This window comes from Bos indicus x Bos taurus, chromosome 5 (assembly GCF_003369695.1).
Source record: "Bos indicus x Bos taurus breed Angus x Brahman F1 hybrid chromosome 5, Bos_hybrid_MaternalHap_v2.0, whole genome shotgun sequence".
Lineage (NCBI taxonomy): Eukaryota > Metazoa > Chordata > Mammalia > Artiodactyla > Bovidae > Bos > Bos indicus x Bos taurus.
In genome coordinates this window covers 45,719,753-45,746,520 of record NC_040080.1, presented here as the reverse complement: position 1 = coordinate 45,746,520, position 26,768 = coordinate 45,719,753, and positions in this window count along the sequence as shown.

Below are 26,768 nucleotides of genomic sequence, written 5' to 3'. Positions count from 1 at the left end.
TACAGACGTGTTTCCAGTGGAGGAAATGGCATGAGCAAACACCCGGATGCACTCAGTCAGTAAACGGTATCCGACACAACCATCAGTACAGCTGTTTCTGGTCTGACACCCACATGTATTCCTACACCATAGCTAATAGGGCTTAGCAAAAAGAGGGGTTGGGAAAGATGCCTCCAAACCTATGAAATTTCATGGCCAGCACACTGTAGGGGGAGAGCAATTGGCCAGGTGGCGGTGGTCAGGCTCTCTCGCCCCACTCCACTCTTGTCCTGCAGCTGGGATCATTTGTGGCACTGTGCACACACATCACGGTGTGGTCCTATGTAAGCACCACCTGAAACGCTCTTGTAGTTGAGGAGAGGCGAGTCGAGGCACCTTGAGTTCTGTGGAGTTGCCGTCATCGTCATTGCTACTCTCAGCCATTAGAGCAAAGCATGTCTACCTTGCTGCTTCAAACAAATATGTCTGCCATTCCTACCACTCCTCTCTTCCCCCAGCTTCCCTGCTCGCGTCTTGCCTACCCTGGGTCAAGGGAACTGTGAGAAACAGCAAGACACACACTAACCAGAATCATAACAATCCTGATAAATATTCCTCCCGGGTTAAACCTCCACCAAAACATGTATCTAGTATCACCACCCAGCAACGCTTTGCAGCCTTAAGTCCTGGGGCTCCTGATTATTTTCTTCTGGATGTAAGTACTGGTGAGTTTTGCTTCTCATGGAGACTATTTCTTCCAAAATAAAAATCAGATCAGAGGGATGGTATGGGGAGGGAGGTGGGAGGGGGGGTTCAGGATTGAGAACACGTGTACACCTGTGGGGGATTCATGTTGATGTATGGCAAAACCAATACAATATTGTAAAGTAATTAGCCTCTAATTAAAATAAATAAATTTAAATTAAAAAAATCAGATCCTGGGTGTAGCCTTCTGGATTAACCCATCATTTTAATGCAGTGGGAAATGACTACTCAGCCTCTGAATCTGTACTCACAGCTTCACTGAAGAGTTTAAGTCGAAGCAACCTCAGAGTGTCTGCAGCCACTCGACCAGCCACAACTTGTACAGAAGAGGGCAGCCAGGAACGACTCAGGTCTGCAGGTTGACAGGAAAAGATGGTCTGGCATGTCCGGTGGATCGTCAGCTTTTGCCAAGTCTTTCTGTTTGATCGTGTGAAAACTTGCCCCAGATTGCTTTCAAAACTTGAATGTTCTGGGTAAACCCACTTTATTGTTTTCCCTGGGTATAAAATAAGCTTTATCCCTTTTTCTTAAAAAAAAAAAGTATGTTTAATTAGAAGAAGATAGCTTTACAATGTTTTGTTGGTTTCTTCCATACATCAACATGAATCAGCCATAGGTATGCGCATGTCCTCTCCCTCATGAACCTTCCTCCCACCCCAACCTAAATACAATCCCACCTCTCTAGGTTGTCACTGAGCAGTGGGAAACCCACTTTATGCCAACATCATTCTACTAGAGATCCTTGAGTAAAAAATCCACAAAAAATAAACAAAAAGCCCAAACAACAAAGATCATGTATGGTGTCACTGAGGACCTCTTACATCTCAGGCTGCAAGCCAAGAGCCAGGGATGAAGTGGGTTTGGGGTTGGAAAAGGGGCAGCAGGAAACGAGCCCAGAGTGGACAAGTAACTAAGGTCGCACAGTCACAAAGTGCCAGGGCCTGTGCAACCCCAGCTGATCTGAACCCACTGAAACTGGATCTGAACAGTGGTTCTAAACCTGGACTGTCCTGTGTTGGCCAGCCTAGGGGTGGGGCTGACATTGGGCCTGGTGCCCAGGGACTTACTCTGTGTGAGCTCAGTTTTCCTTTTGGGTGTATCTTGGATTCTGGAGGGAGAGTGGGGTTATAGCTCAGTAACCCATGATCTCAGACTGAGGACTGGGATCTACAGAGGTGGTAACAGCCAGGCCTCACTGATCAGTGATCCTGGGGACATGGGGATAGGGGGAGGAGGAACATGGCCTGTGAAAGCAGGATTATTGTCCCCATTTGACAAATGGAGAAACTGAGGCACAGAAAGATTGGGTAACAGATCCAAGATAGCTGAGCCTGGGTTCAGAACTACTCTTTGCATGTCCCCGATGGCTCAGCAGATAAAAGAATCCACCTGCAATGCAGGAGACACAGGGAACATGGGTTTGATCTCTGGGTCTGGAAGATCCCTGGAGGAGGGCATGAAAACCCACGCCAGGGAGGAGCTAAGATGGTGGAGGAGTAGGACAGGGAGAACACTTTCTCCCCCGCAAATTCATCAAAAGAACGTTTAAACGCCGAGTAAATTCCACAAAATAACTTCTGAATGCCGGCAGAGGACATCAGGCACCCAGAAAAGCAACCCAAGTCTTCGAAAGGAGGTAGGGAAAAATATAAAAGACAAAAAAAGGGACAAAAGAGGGAGGGACGGAGTTCCGTCCCGGGAAGGGAGTCTTAAAAAGAGAGAAGTTTCCAAACACCAGGAAACCTTCTCACTGCCGAATCTGTGCCAAGCCTTGGAAGCACAGAGGGCAACATAACAGGGAGGAAAAATAAATAATTCAAACCCGCACATTGCGAGCCCTACAGTAACTCCCCCAGTGGTAACTCCCCCAGCGGAGAAGCAGCGCAGACGCCTGCACACGCCATTAGCAAGCGGGGGCTGGGCAGGGAGGCGCGGCGCGGGCTACATCGCAAGAATCTGGCCTGAATACCCTGAGCACTATCTGAGCGAAATAATTTGGGCTAGCAAACCAGACTGTGGGATATCTACCACGCGAAAAGCCAGCCCTAACCTATGACACCACCAGGCCCGCGCACGGAATAAAGGACTGAACAGAGATAGCTGGCGGCAGACCATCCCCCTCCGGTGATAGGCAGCCAGAGCCGGAAGGGGACAATCACAGCCCCAGAGAGACATTATCTATAAAACTGTAAGCAGGCTTCTTTGCTAACTAAAACTCCTTGGGGGTCTGGACGGTCAACATCTGCCTGAGAAGGTGCGCCGGTTTTACATCCAGATAACCGAGTGGCGGGGAGGCGATAAGTCGCAGCAAGTGCGTGCACAAAACACCTCATCACCTAAGCTGCTCGGATCTGGGAAGGGCACAAAACGCAGGCCCAACCGAGAGTCTGCGCCTCTGAGGACTACCCAAGTGCCTGAACCTGAGCGGCTTGGACCCGGGAAGTACAGGCAGCCCAGGGTGGGCCGCGGATGGTTCGCGGCGGAGCAACCTAGAGCCTGAGCAGCGTGGGCAGAGAGGCTACACGCGCCGTGAACTGGGGGCAGACCCAGTGTGGCTGAGGCACTGCGAGCACACGCCAGTGTTCTTTGTTTGCAGCATCCCTTCCTACCTCCCCTCAGTGAGACTGAACAAGCCTATAAAAAAAAAAAAAATTAAGTCCTCTATTATTCCTTTAATTTCCACTTTTATAACCGATTACAAAAAAAAAAAAAAAAGACCCTATTTTTTTAAAGCAAACTTCATATATATTTTTTTAATAATTTTTTGACCTTTTTTTTTTTCTTTTTCCTTCTTTTCTTTAACATTGTATTTTTGAAATTCCAAACTCTACTCTAGACTTTTAATTTTAGCTTTTTAGTATTTGTTATCAATTTTGTACCTATAGTTTTTTTTTGTTTTTGTTTTTATATAATTTCTGTGACCCTTTTTTATTTTTTCTTTTTCTCTGTTTCTTTCTCTTCTTCTTTTAAATAACATTGTATATCTGAAATTCCAAACTCTATTCTAGATTTTTAATTTATGCTTTTTGGTATTTGTTATCAATTTTGTACCTGTATTTTTTTTTTTTTAATAATTTATGTGACCTTGTTTGTTCTTGTTTTTTTTTTTTTTTTTTCTCTCTCTTTCTTTTTCTTCTTCTTTTTTTAACATTGTATTTTTGAAACTCCAAACTCTACTCTAGATTTTTAACTTTTGCTTTTTGGTATTAGTTATCAATTTTGTACCTATATTTTCTTTATAATTTTTGCGACCTTGTTTGTTTTTGTTGTTCATTTTTTCTCTCTTTCTTTTCCTTCTTCTTTTCTTTAACATGGTATTTTTGAAATTCCAAACTCTACTCTAGATTTAAAATTTTTGCTTTTATGTATTTGTTACCAATTTTGTACCTTTAAGAACCCAATCTTCAGTACCCATTTTTCACTAGGGAGCGAGATTACTGGCTTAACTGCTCTCTCTCCCTTTGGACTCTCCTTTTTCTCCACTAGGTCGCCTGTGTCTCCTTCCTAACCCCTCTCCACTCTACCCAACTCTGTGAATTTCTGTGTGTTCCAGACGGTGGAGAACACTTAGGGAACTGATTACTGGCTGGATCTGTCTCCCTCCTTTTCATTTCCCCCATTTATCCTCCTGGCCACCTCTGCCACCTTCTTCCTTCTTCTCTTCTCTGTATAACTCTGTGAACAACTCTGAGCGGTCCAGTTGTGGAGTGCACATAAGGAAGAGATTACTGAATAGCCCACTCTCTTCTCTACTGATTCCACCTCATCTCATTCGGGTCACCTCTAACTCCCTCCTCACTCTTCTCTTCTCCATATAATGCTGTAAACCACTCTGGGCGAAACAAGTTTCAGGGCAAGACATACCAAGCAAATTCTCCAGCAGCAAGGAACACAGCCCTGAGCTCCAAGATACAGGCAGCCCAAGTCACCCCAAAACCATAGACATCCATAACCCATTACTACACATTTCATTGCACTCCAGAGAGAAGAAATACAGCTCCACCCACCAGAACACCGACACAAGCTTCCTTAACCAAGAAACCTTGACAAGCCACCTGTACAAACCCACACAGAGTGAGGAAACGCCACAATAAAGAGAACTCCACAAACTGCCAAAATACAGAAAGGACACCCCAAACTCAGCAATTTAAACAAGATGAAGAGACAGAGGAATACCCAGCAGATAAAGGAACAGGATAAATGCCCACTAAACCAAACAAAAGAGGAAGAGATAGGGAATCTACCTGATAAAGAATTCCGAATAATGATAGTGAAATTGATCCAAAATCTTGAAACTAAAATGGAATCACAGATAAATATCTTGTAGACAAAGATTGAGAAGATGCAAGAAAGGTTTAACAAGGACCTAGAAGAAATAAAAGAGAGTCAATATAAAATGAATAATGCAATAAATGAAATTAAAAACACTCTGGAGGCAACAAATAGTAGAATAACAGAGGCAGAAGATAGGATTAGTGAATTAGAAGATAGAATGGTAGAAATAAATGAATCAGAGAGGATAAAAGAAAAACGAATTAAAAGAAATGAGGACAATCTCAGAGACCTCCAGGACAATATTAAACGCTACAACATTCGAATCATAGGGGTCCCAGAAGAAGAAGACAAAAAGAAAGACCATGAGAAAATACTTGAGGAGATAATAGTTGAAAACTTCCCTAAAATGGGGAAGGAAATAATCACCCAAGTCCAAGAAACCCAGAGAGTCCCAAACAGGATAAACCCAAGGCGAAACACCCCAAGACACATATTAATCAAATTAACAAAGATCAAACACAAAGAACAAATATTAAAAGCAGCAAGGGAAAAACAACAAATAACACACAAGGGAATTCCCGTAAGGATAACGGCTGATCTTTCAATAGAAACTCTTCAAGCCAGGAGGGAATGGCAAGACATACTTAAAGTGATGAAAGAAAATAACCTACAGCCCAGACTATTGTACAGCAAGGATCTCATTCAAATATGAAGGAGAAATCAAAAGCTTCTCAGACAAGCAAAAGCTGAGAGAATTCAGCACCACCAAACCAGCTCTCCAACAAATTCTAAAGGATATTCTCTAGACAGGAAACACAAAAATAGTGTATAAACTCGAACCCAAAACAATAAAGTAAATGGCAACGGGATCATACTTATCAGTAATTACCTTAAACGTAAATGGGTTGAATGCCCCAACCAAAAGACAAAGACTGGCTGAATGGATACAAAAACAAGACCCCTACATATGTTGTCTACAAGAGACCCACCTCAAAACAGGGGACACATACAGACTGAAAGTGAAGGGCTGGAAAAAGATTTTCCATGCAAATAGGGACCAAAAGAAAGCAGGAGTAGCAATACTTATATCAGATAAAATAGACTTTAAAACAAAGGCTGTGAAAAGAGACAAAGATGGTCACTACATAATGATCAAAGGATCAATCCAAGAAGAAGATATAACAATTATAAATATATATGCACCCAACACGGGAGCGCCGCAATATGTAAGACAAATGCTAACAAGTATGAAAGGAGAAATTAACAATAACACAATAATAGTGGGAGACTTTAATACCCCACTCACACCTATGGATAGATCAACTAAACAGAAAATTAACAAGGAAACACAAACGTTAAACGATACAATAGACCAGTTAGACCTAATTGATATCTATAGGACATTTCATCCCAAAACAATGAATTTCACCTTTTTCTCAAGCACACATGGAACCTTCTCCAGGATAGATCACATCCTGGGCCATAAATCTAGCCTTGGTAAATTCAAAAAAATAGAAATCATTTCAAGCATCTTTTCTGACCACAATGCAGTAAAATTAGATCTCAATTACAGGAGAAAAACTATTAAAAATTCCAACATATGGAGGATGAACAACACCCTGCTGTATAACCAACAAATCACAGAAGAAATCAAAAAAGAAATCAAAATTTGCATAGAAACTAATGAAAATGAAAACACAACAACTCAAAACCTGTGGGACACTTTAAAAGCAGTCCTAAGGGGAAAGTTCATAGCAATACAGGCACACCTCAAGAAACAAGAAAAAAGTCAAATAAATAACCTAACCCTACACCTAAAGCAACTAGAAAAGGAAGAAATGAAGAACCCCAGGGTTAGTAGAAGGAAAGAAATCTTAAAAATTAGGGCAGAAATAAATACAAAAGAAACAAAAGAGACCATAGCAAAAATCAACAAAGCCAAAAGCTGGTTCTTTGAAAGGATAAATAAAATTGACAAACCATTAGCCAGACTCATCAAGAAACAAAGGGAGAAAAATCAAATCAATGAAATTAGAAATGAAAATGGAGAGATCACAACAGACAACACAGAAATAGAAAGGATCATAAGAGACTACTATCAACAATTATATGCCAATAAAATGGACAACGTGGAAGAAATGAACAAATTCTTAGAAAAGTACAACTTTCCAAAACTGGACCAGGAAGAAATAGAAAATCTTAACAGACCCATCACAAGCATGGAAATTGAAACTGTAATCAAAAATCTTCCAGCAAACAAAAGCCCAGGTCCAGATGGCTTCACAGCTGAATTCTACCAAAAATTTAGAGAAGAGCTAACACCTATCCTGCTCAAACTCTTCCAGAAAATTGCAGAGGAAGGTAAACTTCCAAACTCATTCTATGAGGCCACCATCACCCTAATACCAAAACCTGACAAAGATCCCACAAAAAAAGAAAACTACAGACCAATATCACTGATGAACATAGATGCAAAAATCCTTAACAAAATTCTAGCAATCAGAATCCAACAACACATTAAAAAGATCATACACCATGACCAAGTGGGCTTTATCCCAGGGATGCAAGTGTTCTTCAATATCCGCAAATCAATCAATGTTATACACCACATTAACAAATTGAAAAACAAAAACCATATGATTATCTCAATAGATGCAGAGAAAGCCTTTGACAAAATTCAACATCCATTTATGATAAGAACTCTCCAGAAAGCAGGAATAGAAGGAACATACCTCAACATAATAAAAGCTATATATGACAAACCCACAGCAAACATTATCCTCAATGGTGAAAAATTGAAAGCATTTCCTCTAAAGTCAGGAACAAGACAAGGGTGCCCACTTTCACCATTACTGTTCAACATAGTTTTGGAAGTTTTGGCCACAGCAATCAGAGCAGAAAATGAAATAAAAGGAATCCAAATTGGAAAAGAAGAAGTAAAACTCTCACTGTTTGCAGATGACATGATCCTTTACATAGAAAACCCTAAAGACTCCACCAGAAAATTACTAGAACTAATCAATGATTATAGCAAAGTTGCAGGATATAAAATCAACACACAGAAATCCCTTGCATTCCTATACACTAATAATGAGAAAACTGAAAGAGAAATTAAGGAAACAATTCCATTCACCACTGCAATGGAAAGAATAAAATACTTAGGAATATATCTACCTAAAGAAACTAAAGACCTATATATAGAAAACTATAAAACACTGGTGAAAGAAATCAAAGAGGACACTAATAGATGGAGAAATATACCATGTTCATGGATTGGAAGAATCAATATAGTGAAAATGAGTATACTACCCAAAGCAATTTATAGATTCAATGCAATCCCTATCAAGCTACCAACGGTATTCTTCACAGAGCTAGAACAAATAATTTCACAATTTGTATGGAAATACAAAAAACCTCGAATAGCCAAAGCGATCTTGAGCAAGAAGAATGGAACGGGAGGAATCAATCTACCTGACTTCAGGCTCTATTACAAAGCCACAGTTATCAAGACAGTATGGTACTGGCACAAAGACAGAAATATTGATCAATGGAACAAAATAGAAAGCCCAGAGGTAAATCCACGCACATATGGACACCTTATCTTTGACAAAGGAGGCAAGAATATACAATGGATTAAAGACAATCTCTTTAACAAGTGGTGCTGGGAAAGCTGGTCAACCACTTGTAAAAGAATGAAACTAGAACACTTTCTAACACCATACACAAAAATAAACTCAAAATGGATTAAAGATCTCAATGTAAGACCAGAAACTATAAAACTCCTAGAGGAGAACATAGGCAAAACACTCTCCGACATACATCACAGCAGGATCCTCTATGATCCACCTCCCAGAATATTGGAAATAAAAGCAAAAATAAACAAATGGGACCTAATTAAACTTAAAAGCTTCTGCACAACAAAGGAAACTATTAGCAAGGTGAAAAGGAAGCCTTCAGAATGGGAGAAAATAATAGCAAATGAAGCAACGGACAAACAACTAATCTCAAAAATATACAAGCAGCTCCTACAGCTCAACTCCAGAAAAATAAATAACCCAATCAAAAAATGGGCCAAAGAACTAAATAGACATTTCTCCAAAGAAGACATACAGATGGCTAACAAACACATGAAAAGATGCTCAACATCACTCATTATCAGAGAAATGCAAATCTAAACCACTATGAGGTACCATTTCACGCCAGTCAGAATGGCTGCAATCCATAAGTCTACAAGCAATAAATGCTGGAGAGGGTGTGGAGAAAAGGGAACTCTCTTGCACTGTTGGTGGGAATGCAAACTAGTACAGCCACTATGGAGAACAGTGTGGAGATTCCTTAAAAAACTGGAAATAGAACTGCCTTATGACCAGCAATTCCACTGCTGGGCATACACACTGAGGAAACCAGAAGGGAAAGAGACACGTGTACCCCAATGTTCATCGCAGCACTGTTTATAATAGCCAGGACATGGAAGCAACCTAGATGCCCATCAGCAGATGAATGGATAAGAAAGCTGTGGTACATATACACAATGGAGTATTACTCAGCCATTAAAAAGAATACATTTGAATCAGTTCTAATGAGATGGATGAAACTGGAACCTATTATACAGAGTGAAGTAAGCCAGAAAGAAAAACACCAATACAGTATACTAATGCATATATATGGAATTTAGAAAGATGGTAACAATAACCCTGTGTACGAGACAGCAAAAGAGATACCAATGTATAGAAAAGTCTATGGACTCTATGGGAGAGGGAAAGGGTGGGAAGATTTGGGAGAATGGCATTGAAACATGTATAATACCATGTATGAAACGAGTTGCCAGTCCAGATTCCATGCACGGTACTGGATGCTCGGGGCTGGTGTACTGGGACGACCCAGAGGGAGGGAGGGGAGGGAGGAGGGAGGAGGGTTCAGGATGGGGAACACGGGTATACCTGTGGCAGATTCATTTCGATATTTGCCAAAACTAATACAATATTGTAAAGTTTAAAAATAAAATCAAATTAAAAAAAAAAAAAAGAAAACCCACGCCAGTATACTTGCCTGAAAAAATCCCAGGGATGGAGGAGCCTGGTGGGCTATAGTCCATGGGGTTGCAGAGTCAGACATGACTGAGCCACTAAGCACAAGAACATTCCTCTGAAGGGTAAAGGGGTGGAGGTGACTAAGAGACGCCCATGCTCCTCATGGGTTCCCAGACCACCTAGGGCATAGACAGGTGACCCCAGAAGACAGCAACCATGGGATGCATGCTTTCCTGCAGGCACCAGTATTCCCTAGTAAGGATGAACCCTAATTTACCTGTTGCTGTTTAGTCGCTCAGTAGTGTCTGACTCTTTGTGACTCCATAGACTATAGCCCGCCAGGCTTCTCTGTCCATGGGATTTCCCAGGCAAGAATACTGGAGTGGGTTGCCATTTCCTTCTTCAGGGAACCTTCCCAACCCAGAGGTCAAACTTGCATCTCTTGCATTGGTAGGGGGATTCTTTACTGCTGAGCCACCAGGGAAGCCCACACCTAATTTACCTACCTATGCCTGGACATGGAACAACAGAGTGGTTCCAAATAGGAAAAGGAGTATGTCAAGGCTGTATATTTGTCACCCTGCTTATTTAACTTATATGCAGAGTACATCATGAGAAATGCTGGGCTGGAAGAAGCACAAGCTGGAATCAAGATTGCCAGGAGAAATATCAATAACCTCAGATACGCAGATGAAACCACCCAATGGCAGAAAGTGAAGAGGAACTAAAAAGCCTCTTGATGAAAGTGAAAGAGGAGAGTGAAAAAGTTGGCTTAAAGCTCAACATTCAGAAAACGAAGATCATGGCATCCGGTCCCATCACTTTATGGCAAATAGATGGGGAAACAGTGGAAACAGTGTCAGACTATTTTGGGGGGCTCCAAAATCACTGCAGATGGTGATTGCAGCCATGAAATTAAAAGACACTTACTCCTTGGAAGGAAAGTTATGACCAACCTAGATAGCATATTGAAAAGCAGAGACATTACTTTGCCAGCAAAGGTCTGTCTAGTCAAGGTTATGGTTTTTCCAGTGGTCATGTATGGATGTGAGAGTTGGACTCTAAAGAAAGCTGAGCGCCGAAGAATTGATGCTTTTAAACTGTGGTGTTGGAGAAGACTCTTGAGAGTCCCTTGGACTGCAAGGAGATCCAGCCAGTCCATTCTGAAGGAGATCAGTCCTGGGTGTTCTTTGGAAGGAATGATGCTAAAGCTGAAACTCCAGTACTTTGGCCACCTCATGCAAAGAGCTGACTCATTGGAAAAGACCCTGATGCTGGGAGGGATTGGGGGCAGGAGGAGAAGGGGATGAAAGAGGATGAGATGGCTGGATGGCATCACTGACTTGATGGACATGAGTTTGAGTGAACTCCAGGAGTTGGTGATGGACAGGGAGGCCTGATGTGCTGCGATTCATGGGGTCGCAAAGAGTCGGACAGGACTGAGCGACTGAACTGAACTGAACTGTTGCCTGAATGTGTGTATTGTTACTGAGTTTCCTAAATTTTTAAAAATACAGTAGGAACAATTCTGGGATGACAATCAGCTCTGGGAGACCATGGACCTCTTGGGAAATTGCCATGCCCCAGAGCCCTGGGTTTGCCTTTCCTGGCCTCCACCAGATTCCCCGTTGGCAAGAAAATAGCTGCTGTCCCTGATCCAGGGAAGCTGTGAGTCATCCATGGTAAACAGAGAACACAGAAGATTCCTTTCCTAGCTGGTCAGGTCAACACGTTCATGTAACTGTATTAGGGTACGGGGGCAAACTAGAAACCCACAGAGGCTTCTCACCAAGGCCAGTGCATCTGACAGGTCTACACCTCTCCCCTGAAGATTGCAAAGGACGTGTGAGCAGCCTGTCACCAGCAAGGTGTCAAGTCTCACAAGCAATATGGAGAATTTGCTGTCTGGAAATACTTTTGGGTGGGTGGGTGTCTTTTCTTTTGGTCCCTCCATTATTACCTGCCAATCCAACATGTAGGGGAAAGATCTCATGTTGGGGGACTCCATTTAGTTTGAGAAATCAAGGAAGTCTTCCCTGAAGAAACGGCATTTGGGCTCACATTTGAAGACTGAGCGAGGGTGAAGGAGGTTGAAGAAGAAAGTGGTGGTTAGAGGTTTCAAGGCAGAGGCCTGGCACCCGTTAAGATCAGAAATCTGGGAGACAGTTCGTGGGGGTCAGAAAGGGAATGGATGGGGCTGCCACAGGCCACCGCAGCTTCCCTACACCAGGACTCGTGCTGAATCCTCTGCAGGGGCTGCCTTGTGAGCACCAGACTTTGCCAGCAGCCTCTGAAGGGACGGGAGGTGGCACTGTCGGCACAAACATCGTTGCTGTTGGAGCCGCTTGTCTGCAGCCGCAGGGGACCAGGAGGACAAAGCCTGCTGAGTGGCTGCTTCTGACATTAGCTGTTACAGGAGAGGTAGGGCAGGGAGGGACCCAGGGTGACACCGGGAAGGAGCCCCAGGGGCAGGATGTGGGCACACAGGAGACCCTGTGTGGGGCTCCCTTAAACTCTTAGAAGAATCTGGTAGGTCCTGGGACCCAGCAAAACAGAAGTGGAGCCAGGGAAATACTGCTTTGTGACTGTCTTGCCCACAACTGAAAGTGAAGTGTGAACTGTTAGTTGCTCAGTTGTGTCTGACTCTTTGTGACCCCATGGACTGTAGCCCACCAGGCTCCTCTGTCCATGGAATTTCCCAGGAGGGGGTTGCCATGCCCTCCTCCAGGGGATCTTCCCAATCCAGGGATCAAATTCTGGCTTCCTGCGTTGCAGGCAGATTCTACTATCTGAGGCACAGGGAAGTCCTGGAGGGCCAGAGAAGCAGGTTACATGCAGATTTACCATCCATGTTGGGCATGTGGGACTCGCACCTCCCAGCAGGGTGGGCTGGTTTGCCCAGAGATGAGAACAGGCCACGCTCCGTTTGGGTCGGCTCCAGATGAGAAAGGCACCCAGAGCTCCTCTGGCCTCAGATCTGCCCACTGACCTGAGGTCTCCCGCCCCCCCCCCCACCCCTGCTGAGTAGGACCCCTCTGTGTATTTCCACCTTCTCCCCGGCATTCCTGCCTCCTTCCCAATGTTCAGCCGTCCCTCTGGGCAGGGTGGTGGTTCTCAAAATCTTTGTGGTTGTCAGCAGAGCTGTTGGCTACATTCTTGTGATTACTCCCCTGCCTTCTAGATACAAGACAGGATTCTACTTCCTGTCTTACTTACGATGCAGTGGGAATGTGTCGCCAGTTCTAACCAATGAGTTTTTTTTTTTTGAGATTTTTTTTTTTTTAATGTGGGCCATATTTTAAAGTCTTATTGAATTTGTTACAGTATTGCTTCTGCTTTATGTTTTGGTTTTTTGGGCCTCCAGGCGTATGACATCTTAGTTCCCTGAATCAGGGAAGAAACCCACACCCCCTGCATTGGAAGGTAAAGTCTTAACCACTGAACTGCCAGGGAAGTTCCTGATCTATGAGTTTTGAATGCAAATGGTATGTGTCATTTCTAAGTCACATAGCATTTAATCTTGATTAGAAGACCCTTTTCCTCTACTATGACCACCAGTTATGTGCCAGCAACTGGCTGCTCCCTTATCCTGGGTCCAGGAGAGAAGACTACAGGAGCAGAATTGCACCTGACCCACAGTGGATATGTAGTGTGAGCAAGAAGTAAATGTTGTTGTTGTAAACCACTGAGATTCGTGGGTTGTTTGTTACTACAGCATAACCTTGACTATCCTGACTGATACAAGCAAAACCCTGGAGATATAGTACTATTTGCAGAGCACTGTAAAAGGTACCTATTTTTATTTTTCTTCACTCATTCAAGCACCCTTTGTTTTATATCCTTAATAGTTACTGATTCAGAATTTTATTTTATTATTATTTTTAATATAAGTTTATTTATTTTAATTGGAGGCTAATTACTTTACAATACTGTATTGGTTTTGCCATACATTGACATGAATCCACCACGGTGTACACATGTTCCCCATCCTGAACCCCCCTCCCACCTCCCTCCCCATACCATCCCTCTGGGTCATCCCAGTGCACCAGCCCCGAGCATCCTGTATCATGCATTGAACCTGGTCTGGTGATTTGTTTCACATATGATATTATACATGTTTCAATGCCATTCTCCCAAATCATCCCACCCTTTCCCTCTCCCACAGAGTCCAAGAGACTGTTCTATACATCTGTGTCTCTTTTGCTGTCTCGCATACAGAGTTATTGTTACCATCTTTCTAAATTCCATATATATGCGTTAGTATACTGTATTGGTGTTTTTCTTTCTGGCTTACTTCACTCTGTATAATAGGCTCCAGTTTCATCCACCTCTCTAGAACTTATTCAAATGTATTCTTTTTAATGGCTGAGTAAATATGTACCACAGCTTTCTTATCCATTTGTCTGCTGATGGACATCTAGGTTGCTTCCATGTCCTGGCTATTATAAACAGTGCTGCAATGAACATTGGGGTACACGTGTCTCTTTCATTTCTGGTTTCCTTGGTGTGTATGCCCAGCAGTGGGATTGCTGGATCATAAGGCAGTTCTATTTCCAGTTTTTTAAGGAATCTCCACACTGTTCTCCATAGTGGCCGTACTAGTTTGCATTCCCACCAACAGTTTAAGAGGGTTCCCTTTTCTCCACACCCTCTCCAGCATTTATTGCTTGTAGACTTTTGGATAGCAGCCATTCTGACTGGTGTGAAATAAGGTACCTATTTTTAAATTTCTACATAAAGTAGAATTATTAGTAGCAATGAGTGTCATTTATAGAGTGCTTACTATGTGTCAGGCATTATACTAGGCTCTTTGGCAAATGTTTCCTCATTAATCCTCACTATGGATTCAGTACTGCAGGGCTGTTTAGTATAATTAGTTCACTGCAGAGATCAAGGGACAAAGCTTCAGGGAGAATGAAGGTCAAGACCATAGCTAGTAAGTGGTAGAATTGAGATTCAAATGCAGGATCCTCTGACCCCAAAGCCCTCACTCTTTCCACCACTCAGCTGCTACTACATGTAAAGTAGAATTAGACCTATCAAGGAAAAAAGAAACCCACGCATTTAACAAAGAAATTATCTCTTAATAGGAAGAACATTAACACCTGTCTTTTTACTAAATTGAAGGTGAAAACTGATCTTGACAGGCTGAACAAAGATGCTTGCTCTCTGGTGTGATGTTTGACAAGGGAGTCATTTTCTCCTGTGATTTGGTTCTACTGGATAATAGGCAGCAGGCACCAGAGGCTGAACAAAAAATTTAAGGTGATAATTCTGTCCATCACTTCACATTTGTGTGTACAAGGTGGGAAATAGCCCACCATATGCGTTTTTGCAATGGGATGGTCTGAGATCTTGTGGCCCCCAGAGGGAACTTTGGGGAAAGAAGACCCAGGTGCCCTGCTTGTTCATGCTCTCCTCCCTGCCTCGGACTCCCTTTCTCTCCCCTCTGAACTGCTGATGCTTGAGAACTCAGCTCCACCATCGTTGCATTGGGAGCCCTCTTGGGCGTGCAACGTCACCCCATTGTGATGTACAGAAGTTACCTGGGCATGTGGTATGAGGTCTCACTCCCTGCACAGGAGCACTCCTTGCAGGCAGGAATGCACTCATTCTTTTTTAAAATGAAACTCTATTTCGCATCTGTAGAACATAATAGAGGAAGATCCCATGTACCTTTTATCCAGTTTCCCTCAATGGTAACATCTTGCAAAATGTTTAAATGTTGGCAGATAAACATTTAAATGCTATATATGCAAACACACACACTCACAAAGATTTAGCACACATCCGGCCAGTTCTCTACTTTGGGACTAAAGGCTGCTATCTTTTATTGTACCAAATACTGCTTCTTTTGCCTCCTGTTCGATATCACAGCCAGGATATCAATATTGATGGAATCAAGATACAGTCTTTTCATCCCCTCAAGGATCCCTCATGTTGCCCTTTCATAGCCTACTTCTTTGTCAACTCCACCTTTTCCTAGTCTTTGGCATTACTTAGTCTCCTCTTTATGTCCATAATTTTGTCTTTTTGAGAATGTTATATAAACGGAATCATGCAGTATGAAACTTTGGGGGGTTGCCTTTTCACACTCAGCATAATTCTCTGGAGAGTCACATAGATTGCTGTGTGTACCAACCATCCCTTCCCTTTCATTGCTGAGTCATATTCCACGGTATAGATGTATCACTGTTTGTTTAACCTCTCACTTATAAAAGGCCTTATTCATTGTTAAATCACCAGTACTTCGTAGATGGATACTTGCATGCAAAATAAGTCCCAGCACTAGTTGTGATCAGGAGCATGGGTTCTGGAGTTTTGATTCACCGTATGCATGAGCTTGACCAAATTCCTTGACCTCTGTTTTCCTCAGTTTTCTCATCTGTAAAACGGGAATGACTGCAGTACCCATCTTACACAGTTGTTATGAAAATTAAATAAATCAATACTTGTTTTGTTTTTAGGCCAAAGCCTGGCTGATGGGATGAACTCAAAAATTAATAATATAGTATAATAACTAGTAATAAACAGTCACTGAACTAAGTTGAAAAACCTGGAAGAAGAAAATTCAAACTTGCCAAATATTCAAGTTAAGTGGCCTACTGTAAAAGGAATTATTCTTTTTTTCCTAGAGGCTTCATAGGGTTTTTCTCTAAACATCAAGCTTCCACAGACTCTTTGAAATAGAAATATTTGAAAACTATCAAGTAGAACCCATTGGCAATGTCAGGTCCTTTCGAATGCAGTCCACAGCCTCTCTGAACACAGGTGAGTTGATGCACTTGAGCAATATTTATTGTGCTCCTACTGTGCATGCCAGGCATTCATCTAGGTGCTAGAAATGCAGCACTGAATAAAATAGACAACCCTTGTCCTTATGACAGGTAATAAAAGAGGAAGCCCTCCTTTACCACACCCTGGGTTAGGAGGCAAGGATGTGACTCAGAAAGAGGGAGAAAAGATACACTGTGGGTGGACCCAAGAGAATGTGGGCATACCCTCTTATTTTGGCTTTAAAGAAATAAAACTGGTTCTCATCCTCCTAGCTTGATCAGGTGTGGCCTGCTTGCAGGCAGGGGAATGCACTTTTTTAAACCATCTGGTCCTCTCCCCACCCTTACCCTACATACCCCCTTCTTTGTCATATGACTGGGGGACACTGTGCTGCAGTCACAAAAGGTAACTGGACTGGGCCCCAGAGCAGCTCTCATCACTTCCCCCTGTGCCTGAGCCCAGAGACTTGCGGGAGAGCTGCAGTCCAGCTGCAGTCTGGCCACGGGTTCCTCCAAGAGCCACTAACTGGCCCATGACCTTGGCCTCATTAGCTTGGCACTATCCACCTGAGCTGCCTGGATCGGGGCCAGCCAGGGAAATTAGCTCAGACCCACAGGCCCCTGGGAGAGGTGTCAGGCAAAAATAGACCAGAGAAAGCCAGCGAATCCTTGAGTGGGCGGACCTGTGGAGGTCATCGGCTCCGGCATCGTCCTAGCTCTCCAGATGGAGGCTGGGGGCAGGGAGGAGATGGGGCCCGGCCAAGGTCATCCTGAGATGACCTTGTGTGGAGCTGAGGGGAGAATGGGGGTCACCAGACTTCCAAAGTCCCATTCTTCCCTCACCTGTGCCTCACATCGGGCTGTGGGCAGGAAGGGGTGGAAGGACAATAAGAATTACAGATAATGAAGCAATTCATCAGAGGCTGTTTGTTGTTTCTGGCAGGGGTGTCAATTGCACAGAAAGAGTAAGAAGAATAGCGAGTGCCTACCTACTCTACTCGGAGAAGGCAGTGGCACCCCACTCCAGTACTCTTGCCTGGAAAATCCCATGGACTGAGGAGCCTGGTGGGCTGCAGTCCATGGGGTTGCTAAGAGTCGGACACGACTGAGTGACTTCACTTTCACTTTTCACTTTCACGCATTGGAGAAGGAAATGGCAACCCACTCCAGTGTTCTTGCCTGGAGAATCCCAGGGACAGGGGAGCCTGGTGGGCTGCCATCTATGGGGTCGCACAGAGTCGGACACGACTGAAGCGACTTAGCAGCAGCAGCAACCTACTCTACTGGGCCCTCTCCCCAAAAGGGATCTGTGTTAGCAGCTGCCCGTGGAACTACACAGGAGATAACCTATGCGCACACTAGCACACACACATGTGTGTCTGTGCATGTGCGCCCATGTGAATTGAGCAATATCCTTGCAAGTAGGGCATTAGATCATCCTACTTTACATAGGTTGTGTGCCTTGTCTCGCCCAATTCATAACATACCTGGACATCTTTTGTCAGCTGGTTCAGGTGTACCCCCATTTTAATGGCGCCATGGTATTCCATTCTATGGATGAGCTTTAAGGTGTCTAACCAAACCCCAAAAGTAGATGGTTGGTTGCAGCATGTGAGTGTGGCTCAGTGTAGCGGAAATGGAAAGTTATAAGAAATAAGTCCACAAAAACAGGTTGTGGGGAAATTGCTATTGGGCTTGGTTATTAGCTATGCAACTTCATGCAAGTGATGAATTTCACTCCTGTATTGAATATCAACTGTTTACCTCATTACCTGTAGAACTTACAATGACTTGCTTGGGGAGCTTGCCATTAGAATTCCATTTACAGTGAAGCCCGGAGATGGTGGCTCAACTGGTAAAGAATCCGCCCACAGTGAGGGAGACCTGGCTTCGACCCCTGGGTTGGGAAGATCCCCTGGAGAAGGGAATGGCTACCCACTCCAGTATTCTGGCCTGGAGAATTTAGGCCATTCTATACAGTCCATGGGGTCTCAAAGAATCGGACACGACTGCGCGTCTTTCACTGCTACTTTCCGGAGATGTTTTAGTTCCGCAGGGCCAAGGCGTCTGGCCCAGAGCCCGTGTCCTGTGCCGGCAAGCTGTGGGAGGTCAGGCTTCCTTCTGTACGAAGTGATGAGCCCTCCCCCACACCTACCTTCTCTAACAGCCCCTTCTCAGTGATTAGATCCTTCTCTCCCAGCTGACCTGCCCCAGGTCCAGGGGCCTCCAAGCTGCATGGGTGAGCTCAGGCCCAGGGCAAGGTGGGAACCTTATTAAGATGAAGAGCCTATTAGTCCAGCCAGTGCTAAACTGGGGCAGGGGCAGGCAGGAGTGGACTGGGGTCTCTGCTCGGAAGCCAGGCATTGTCCAGCCTGACTCCTGTCTGCCTTTGGAAAGCAGCTCAGTTCACCGACTATCTTGAGTGCCTGAGAGGTCACTGTGGGGTCACCATGGTGACTGAAACCATATTTCCTCTTGTATGGATCTTCCACTCTTCACTCAGCTCCTCCTATCTCCCCGCAGCCTAACCTAAGGACCACCTCTGGTTTGGTCAAACCTCCTACTTTTGTGTGTGGTGGGAAGATGCTTCCACAACCATTGCATCAGGACCACTTTGGATGACATATACCTCTCCTCCCATAGCTCACTGCTGGAGCCCTGTGTTCCAGCCTGCCCTGGCTAGGTTTCTTCATCATGAGACTGTTTCCCAGCAGGTCAGCACACATGTGGTGAGTACCCAAAGAAAAAAATGAAAACAGATCCCCACCTCACACCATAAAAAAAAAAAAATCAGTTACAGGTGTAATGTGAAAGGCAAAACTTTAAGACTTTCAGAAGAAAAATACAGAATAATATGTCTATGCTCTTGGGGCAAGGGAAGGATTTCTGAAGACAAGAAAAGCACAAATCATTCAAGATCAATACCTTTGAACGCATACAAATAAATCAGAAGATGAATTTCCCACCATAAATAGAGGAGAAAAAAACAAATTTCAAACTAGATGGAGATATTTTCAACACCTGAGTGACATAAGATTAATCTCTAAAATATAAAAGGCATTCCTCAAATCATTAAGAAAAGACAAACTAAGGGAAAGACAGACAAAAGGCACAAAGAGGCATTCAGACACAATGACCAACAGAGATCATTAAAAACTGAGAAATGGTCATTAAACCACAGTTTGACCTTGTACTGCCTGACCCTTATATTTCACTGCTGCCCCCTGGTGGCTGAGAGGAACCTCAGTTCAGTTCAGCTCAGTCGCTCAGTCATGTCTGACTCTTACCGACCCCATGGACTGCAGCATACCAGGCCTCTCTGTCCATCACCAACTCCCGGAGTTTACTGAAACTCATGTCCATTGAGTCGGTGATGCCATCCAATCACCTAATCCTCATCTCCTTCTCCTCCCACCTTCAATCTTTCCCAGCATCAGGGTCTTTTCCAATGAGTCAGCTCTTAGCATCAGGTGGCCAAAGTATTGGAGTTTCAGCTTCAGCATCAGACCTTCCAATGAATATACAGGACTGACTTCCTTTAGGATGGACTGGTTGGATCTCCTTGCTGTCCAAGGGACTCTAAAGAGTCTTTTCCAGCACCACAGTTCAAAGCATCAATTCTTTGGCGCTCACCTTTCTTTATAGTACAAATCTCACATCCATACATGACTACTGGAAAAACCATAGCTTTGACAAGACAGACTTTTGCTGGCAAAGTAATGTCTCTGCTTTTTAATATGCTGTCAAAGTTGGTCATAACTTTTCTTCCAAGGAGCAAGCGTCTTTTAATTTCATGGCTGCAGTCACCATCTGCAGTGATTTTGGAGCCCCCTCAAAAAAGTATCTCACTGTTTCCATTGTTTCCCTATCTATTTGCCACGAAGTGATACTGATGCTTTTGAACTGTGGTGTTGAAGAAGACTCTTGAGTGTCCCTTGGACTGCAAGAAGACCCAACCAGTCCATCCTAAAGGAGATCAGTCCTGGGTGTTCATTGGAAGGACTGATATTGAAGCTGAAACTCCAATACTTTGGCCACCTCATGCAAAGAATTGACTCATTGGAAAAGACTCTAATGCTGGGAAGGATTTGGGGCAGGAGGAGAAACGGACGACAGAGGATGAGATGGCTGGATGGCATCACCGATTCGATGGACATGGGTTTGGGTAGACTCTGGGAGTTGGTGATGGACAGGGAGGCCTGGAGTGCTGTGATTCATGGGGTCGCAAAGAGTCGGACACGACTGAGCGACTGAACTGAACTGCTGGGATCAGATGTCATGATCTTAGTGCCAACTTTTTCACTCTCCTCTTTCACTTTCATCAAGAGGATCTGTAGTTTTTCTTCACTTTCTGCCATAAGGGTGGCGTCATCTGCATATCTGAGGTTATTGATATTTCTCCTGGCAATCTTGATTCCAGCTTGTGCTTCATCCAGCCCAGTGTTTCTCATGACATCCTCTGCATATAAGTTAAATAAGCAGGGTGACACTCGATGCACTCCTTTCCCGATTTGGAACCAGTCTGTTGTTCCATGTCCAGTTCTAACTGTTGCTTCTTGACGTACATACAGATTTCTCAGGAGGCAGGTCAGGTGGTCTGGTATTCCTATCTCTTGAAAAAATTTCCAGTTGGCTGTGATCCACACAGTCAAAGACTTGGCATAGTCAATACAGCAGAAGTAGATGAGTTTTGGAACTCTCTTGCCTTTTCGATGATCCAACGGATGTTGGCAATTTGATCTCTGGTTCCTCTGCCTTTTCTAAATCCAGCTTGAACACCTGGAAGTTCACAGTTCATATACTGTTTAAGCCTGGCTTGGAGAATTTTAAGCATTACTTTACTAGCATGCGAGATGAGTGCAATTGTGTGGTAGTTTGAGCATTCTTTGACATTGCCTTTCTAAGGGATTGGAATGAAAACCGACCTTTTCCAATCCTGTGGCCACTGCTGAGTTTTCCCAATTTGCTGGCATACTGAGTGCAGCACTTTCACAGCATCATTTTCTAGGATTTGAAATAGCTCGGCTGGAATTCCATCACCTCTACTAGCTTTGCTCGTAGTGATGCTTCCTAAGGCCCACTTGATTTCACCTTCCAGGATGTCTGGCTCTAGGTGAGTGATCACACCATCGTGATTATCTGGGTTGTGAAGATCTTTTTGGTATAGTTTTTCTGTATATTCTTGCCACCTCTTCTTAGTATCTTCTGCTTCTGTTAGGTCCGTACCATTTCTGTCCTTTATCGAGCCAATCTTTGCATGAAATATTCCCTTGATATCTCTAATTTTCTTGAAGAGATCTCTAGTCTTTCCCATTCTATTTTTTCCCTCTATTTCTTTGCATTGATCACTGAGGAAAACTTTCTTATCTCTCCTTGCTATTCTTTGCAACTCTGCATTCAAATTGGTATATCTTTCCTTTTCTCCTTTGCCTTTCCCTTCTTTTCCATTCACAAATATTTGTAACGACTCCTGAGACAGCCTTTTTGCCTTTTTGCATTTCTTTTTCTTGGGAATGATATGATCCCTGCCTCCTGTACAGTGTCATGAACCTTCGTCCATAGTTCATCAGGCACTCTTTTATTAGATCTAATCCCTTGAATCTATTTGTCACTTCCACTGTATAATTGTAAGGGATTTGATTTAGGTCATACCAGAATGGTCTAGTGGTTTTCCCTACTTTCTTCAATTTAAGTCTGAATTTGGCAATAAGGAGTTCATGATCTGAGCCACAGTCAGCTCCCAGTCTTGTTTTTGCTGACTATAAAGAGCTTTTCCATCTTTGGCTACAAAAAATATAATCAATCTGATTTCGGTATTAACCATCTGGTGCTGTCCATGAGTAGAGTCTTCTCTTGTGTTGTTGGAAGAGGGTGTTTGCTATGACCAGTGCATTCTCTTGGCAAAATTCTATTAGCCTTTGCCCTGCTTCATTCTGTACTCCAAGGCCAAATTTTCCTGTTACTCCAGGTATCTCTTGACTTCCTGCTTTTGCATTCCAGTCCCCTATAATGAAAAGGATATCTTTTTGGGGGGTTAATTCTAGAAGGTCTTGTAGGTCTTCATAGAACCATTCAACTTCAGCTTCTTCAGCATTACTGGTTGGGGCATAGCCTTGGATTACCGTGATATTGAATGGTTTGCCTTGGAAACGAACAGAGATCACTCTGTCGTTTTTGAGACTGCATCCAAGTACAGCGTTTCAGACTCTTTTGCTGACTATGATGGCTACTCCATTTCTTCTAAGGGATTCCTGCCCACAGTAGTAGATAAAATGGTCACCTGAGTTAAATTCACCCATTCCTGTCCATTTTAGTTCACTGATTCCTAAAATGTCTATTTGCACTCTTCCCATCTCTTGTTTGACCACTTTCAGTTTGCCTTGATTCATGGACCTAACATTTTAGGTTCCTATGCAATATTGCTCTTTACAACGTTGGACTTTACTTCCATCACCAGTCACATCTACAACTGGGTACTGTTTTTCCTTTGGCTCCATTTCTTCATTCTTTCTGGAGTTATTCCTCCATTGATCTCCAGTAGCATATTGGGCACCTACTGACCTGGGGAGTTCACCTAAGATAGGACCTCACCTGTGGATGTCTCTGCCCACATGCATTTCTCACAAAGGTGGCAGTGGACATGGGGGCTCAGGTAACATTCCTTTAGGTGACTAGAAAAACAGGTTTTTTTTTTTTTTTTTTTAAGGCAGTTCAAAGTCAAGAGAGACCTAACATACTTAGGAGCCAGAGGAGCAAGTGCAGGAGGACAAGCATTGGCAGGCCAGATGTGGAAGTAGCAGGAAAGAACCACACAAGGCTTGTGAACAGCGCTGTGTCAGCAGAAGCGTCTCCCCATCAATGGGAAGGCAAAAGGCAGCCTTGCTCATCAAGGAAAGGAAAATGGCTTATCCGAGATCTCAGAGATATAAAGAAAAATAGAAGCCCAGGTCTGACTCTAAAGTTGGGATCTTCACCATCCTGATTTATGTCCAAGGGGAAGGGGGTGGGAGGGGGGCTGAAACACCAAGGTCCAAGTTCTCCCTCCTCTGCTTCCCTAGGATAGAGGTCATGGGGCACCCTGGACCCTGGAGAGCCTGTGAAAGGACAGGAAGAGCGAATGGTATGATTCTATCAGAAGAGCACTTGGCCAGTTGCAATTCATTTACTTTTTTATCATGTGATTTTTCTGAAGAGGGGCAGAGTTATTATTTTTATTATGTAGATAGGGAAACAGGCAAAGGCAGGGATGCGACTTCTCCAGATCACACAAGTTAGCAAAAGAAGTAAGGCTCAAAAATCATTTCAGACAAGCTCCTGACAAGCAGACTCTCCTGCAGGCAACAACCACACACTCTAGACCTGGTACAAAGTACAAAACACAAAAGTGCAGAGTGCAGAACCGCCACGTGAGGGCTCAGGAGAAGCAGAACAGGAAGACTTTGAGGAGAGTCAAACACAGATTGAATGATGGGCAAAGGATGAGACAGTCATTTTTTGTGGATTTCCCTTGAAGGCAGCTGCAGTTCTTGGACGGATAGAAGTGACTGAAATTCTGATAAGTCTGCTACCCTTCTGGCCTGAAAAAACCCCAAGGACAGAGCCCAGAATTGCCAGCAATCCTCAGCCTTCCCCAGCATCAGGCTCTTTTCCAGTGACTCGCCTCTTCACATCGGGTGGCCAAAACATTCATTCCGCAAGAACCCCATGAACATGAACAGTCCGAACCGGATGAGAAGGTGGTGCACTTACTGTCGCGTGTGGGGTGCTTGGACCCAGAACAGGGTGAGGAGAGTCATTTTGTTGGTCGGAGAAGAGGGCACGTGTGCATCCAGGAAGCACTCAATCTGGAGCCTCTTGACCTGAGACTTTCCCGCAGGGTCCAGGTCCTTATTACCCGTTCATTCTTCAGCCTGACCTACTGGTCCAAGAATACAGTCTCCCAAGCCAAGCTCTCCTGTGTCCTGGGATTTTGACTCGGAGATTCTAGGTGCCAGGACCTAAGCCCTGCTGCTGGCAAGGGCCTCAGGGGACAGACCGTGAGCTCCTGGAGGGGGCCCAGACCTGCTTCCTGTGCTTCCTGAACTGTGCAGGTTTGGGGGCTTCTTTCCTTTCTCTGACCTGCCCCGGTTCCCTCCAGTGGGCCCTCTTCTGTGCTCACTTAGCCAGATGCAGTTTCTGTTGCTCAGAACCACAGGAATCTCACCTGAGACAGGGGTCATGATGGGATGGGAGCCTGTTAGGTGCTCACATGCTCCACAAGGAAACAGAAAGTTGGTGCCCCATGGAGCAGGCCCGTGAGGGTGAGAGCAACACCCAGATGCTCCCCTTTCCTCCCTGGACTGGAGGAGCCTGAAGCCATTCCATGAAGGCTCCTCAGAAGATCGTGGCAGGTGCAAGCCCAGATGGGTGACCAGGTCAGAGCATGGCCTTGTATGGGCCTTCCCTCCTTCCTGCCCACTCTCCCCAGCCCCTCAGTCCTGCCTCCGGGGATGGAGTGAGCCTGGCCTCCACCTCTCCCTTCAAGGGACCTGAAGCTCCAACAGAATACTTTGGGCTGCCTGTTTTATTAAATGCAAGTCCATATTTCCAACACACAGTGAGGCCAAACAATACCAAAATGTTGGAGTTTGGAACTGAAGAAGGTTCATTGCAGTGCCATGCAAAGAAATGGGTGGCTCGTGCCTTAAAAATCCCAAGCTCCCCGAAGCTCTCAGCAAAGCCCTTTTATGAGAAAGGTAAGCGAGGGGCCTGATTAGTTGTTGCAACCTTCTTGGTGTCAGAGCCTTTTCTTGATGTCAGGTCATGATACTCCTGTGAACCTCCAGCAAAACAAATTATTCTCTTTTATGATAAGAAATAGCAAGGTCCCAAAGCTCAGTCTTCACCCTCTGAGGTCCAGGCTCTGGCCAAGAGGAGAGGGGAAGCTCCTGCAGGAGTCCTGGTGAAATGTGAAGGCAGCCTGGGTGAGACTTGTGCTCTCTCTCTGCCCTTCTGTTTACGGCTGACCGTCTCGCACACCTGACACAAGCCCTCTGCTCTCAATCACCCTTGGGTGCCCCCTGTCCATTTTGGTCCCTGGGGCTGGAGGAGGAGTATCTCCATACTCAGCCCAAGTCAGATGACACGGCCTCCCCTAGGCATCCCATGGGGCCTGGGGGCTCCAGGGTCTGAGGGAAACGACTGGATGGGAGCCCAGTGGGCAGGCACGAGGACCCATGGAGGATGTGCGCCCTGAGATCCTGGGAGACATGCTCCCGGGGAAGGAGGTCAGGCATCTGGAGCCCAGCTGAGCCCCTCAGTCAATGCAAGGAAGCCTCAGTGAATCAGCTCGTATTTATTGAACCAGAGTCTGGAGAACAAAAGGTGGGGAGAGACAAAGGAACCTGAAATGTCTTACCCAGCCCCACCCACAGCTGAAGAAGAAACCGAGGGTCTGAGAGGCTGCCTCTCTTCACCTCAGGCTGGTTGATCACCTTGAGACACCACAAAGTTCCTTGATCAGTTGTTGCCTTCTGGTGTCATTGTTTCTTTCTTTTGTAATTTTTTTTTTTTTTTAATCAACCTCTGTTTCACACAGCATTTGGAATTTCATAGGAACTTCATTAGTCACTCAGTGTATCCTGGTCCCAAATATCACCTGCATCTTGACAAATGTTCCACCCACTGAGTAGTCATCGCTGCCGCCACCACCACCACCACCATCTTCATCAAGAAGTCACTGCCTAACTAAGATAAATGTGCTGGGATCAAAGGTGCATTGATGCTGGAGAAGGAGGGCTAGAGACCACCACCAGGGGGAGACTCTTCTTGCTGGACAGCAAACCCTGGGGAGGGCGATAGAGGAGCCCAGGCTACTTCTCCTGGATCCCAGCTATGGTCCTCTTTGACTTTCTCCCATTTTAAAGCCTTTCATATTCCTGGCCTCTCGTTGTTAGTTGCCGTG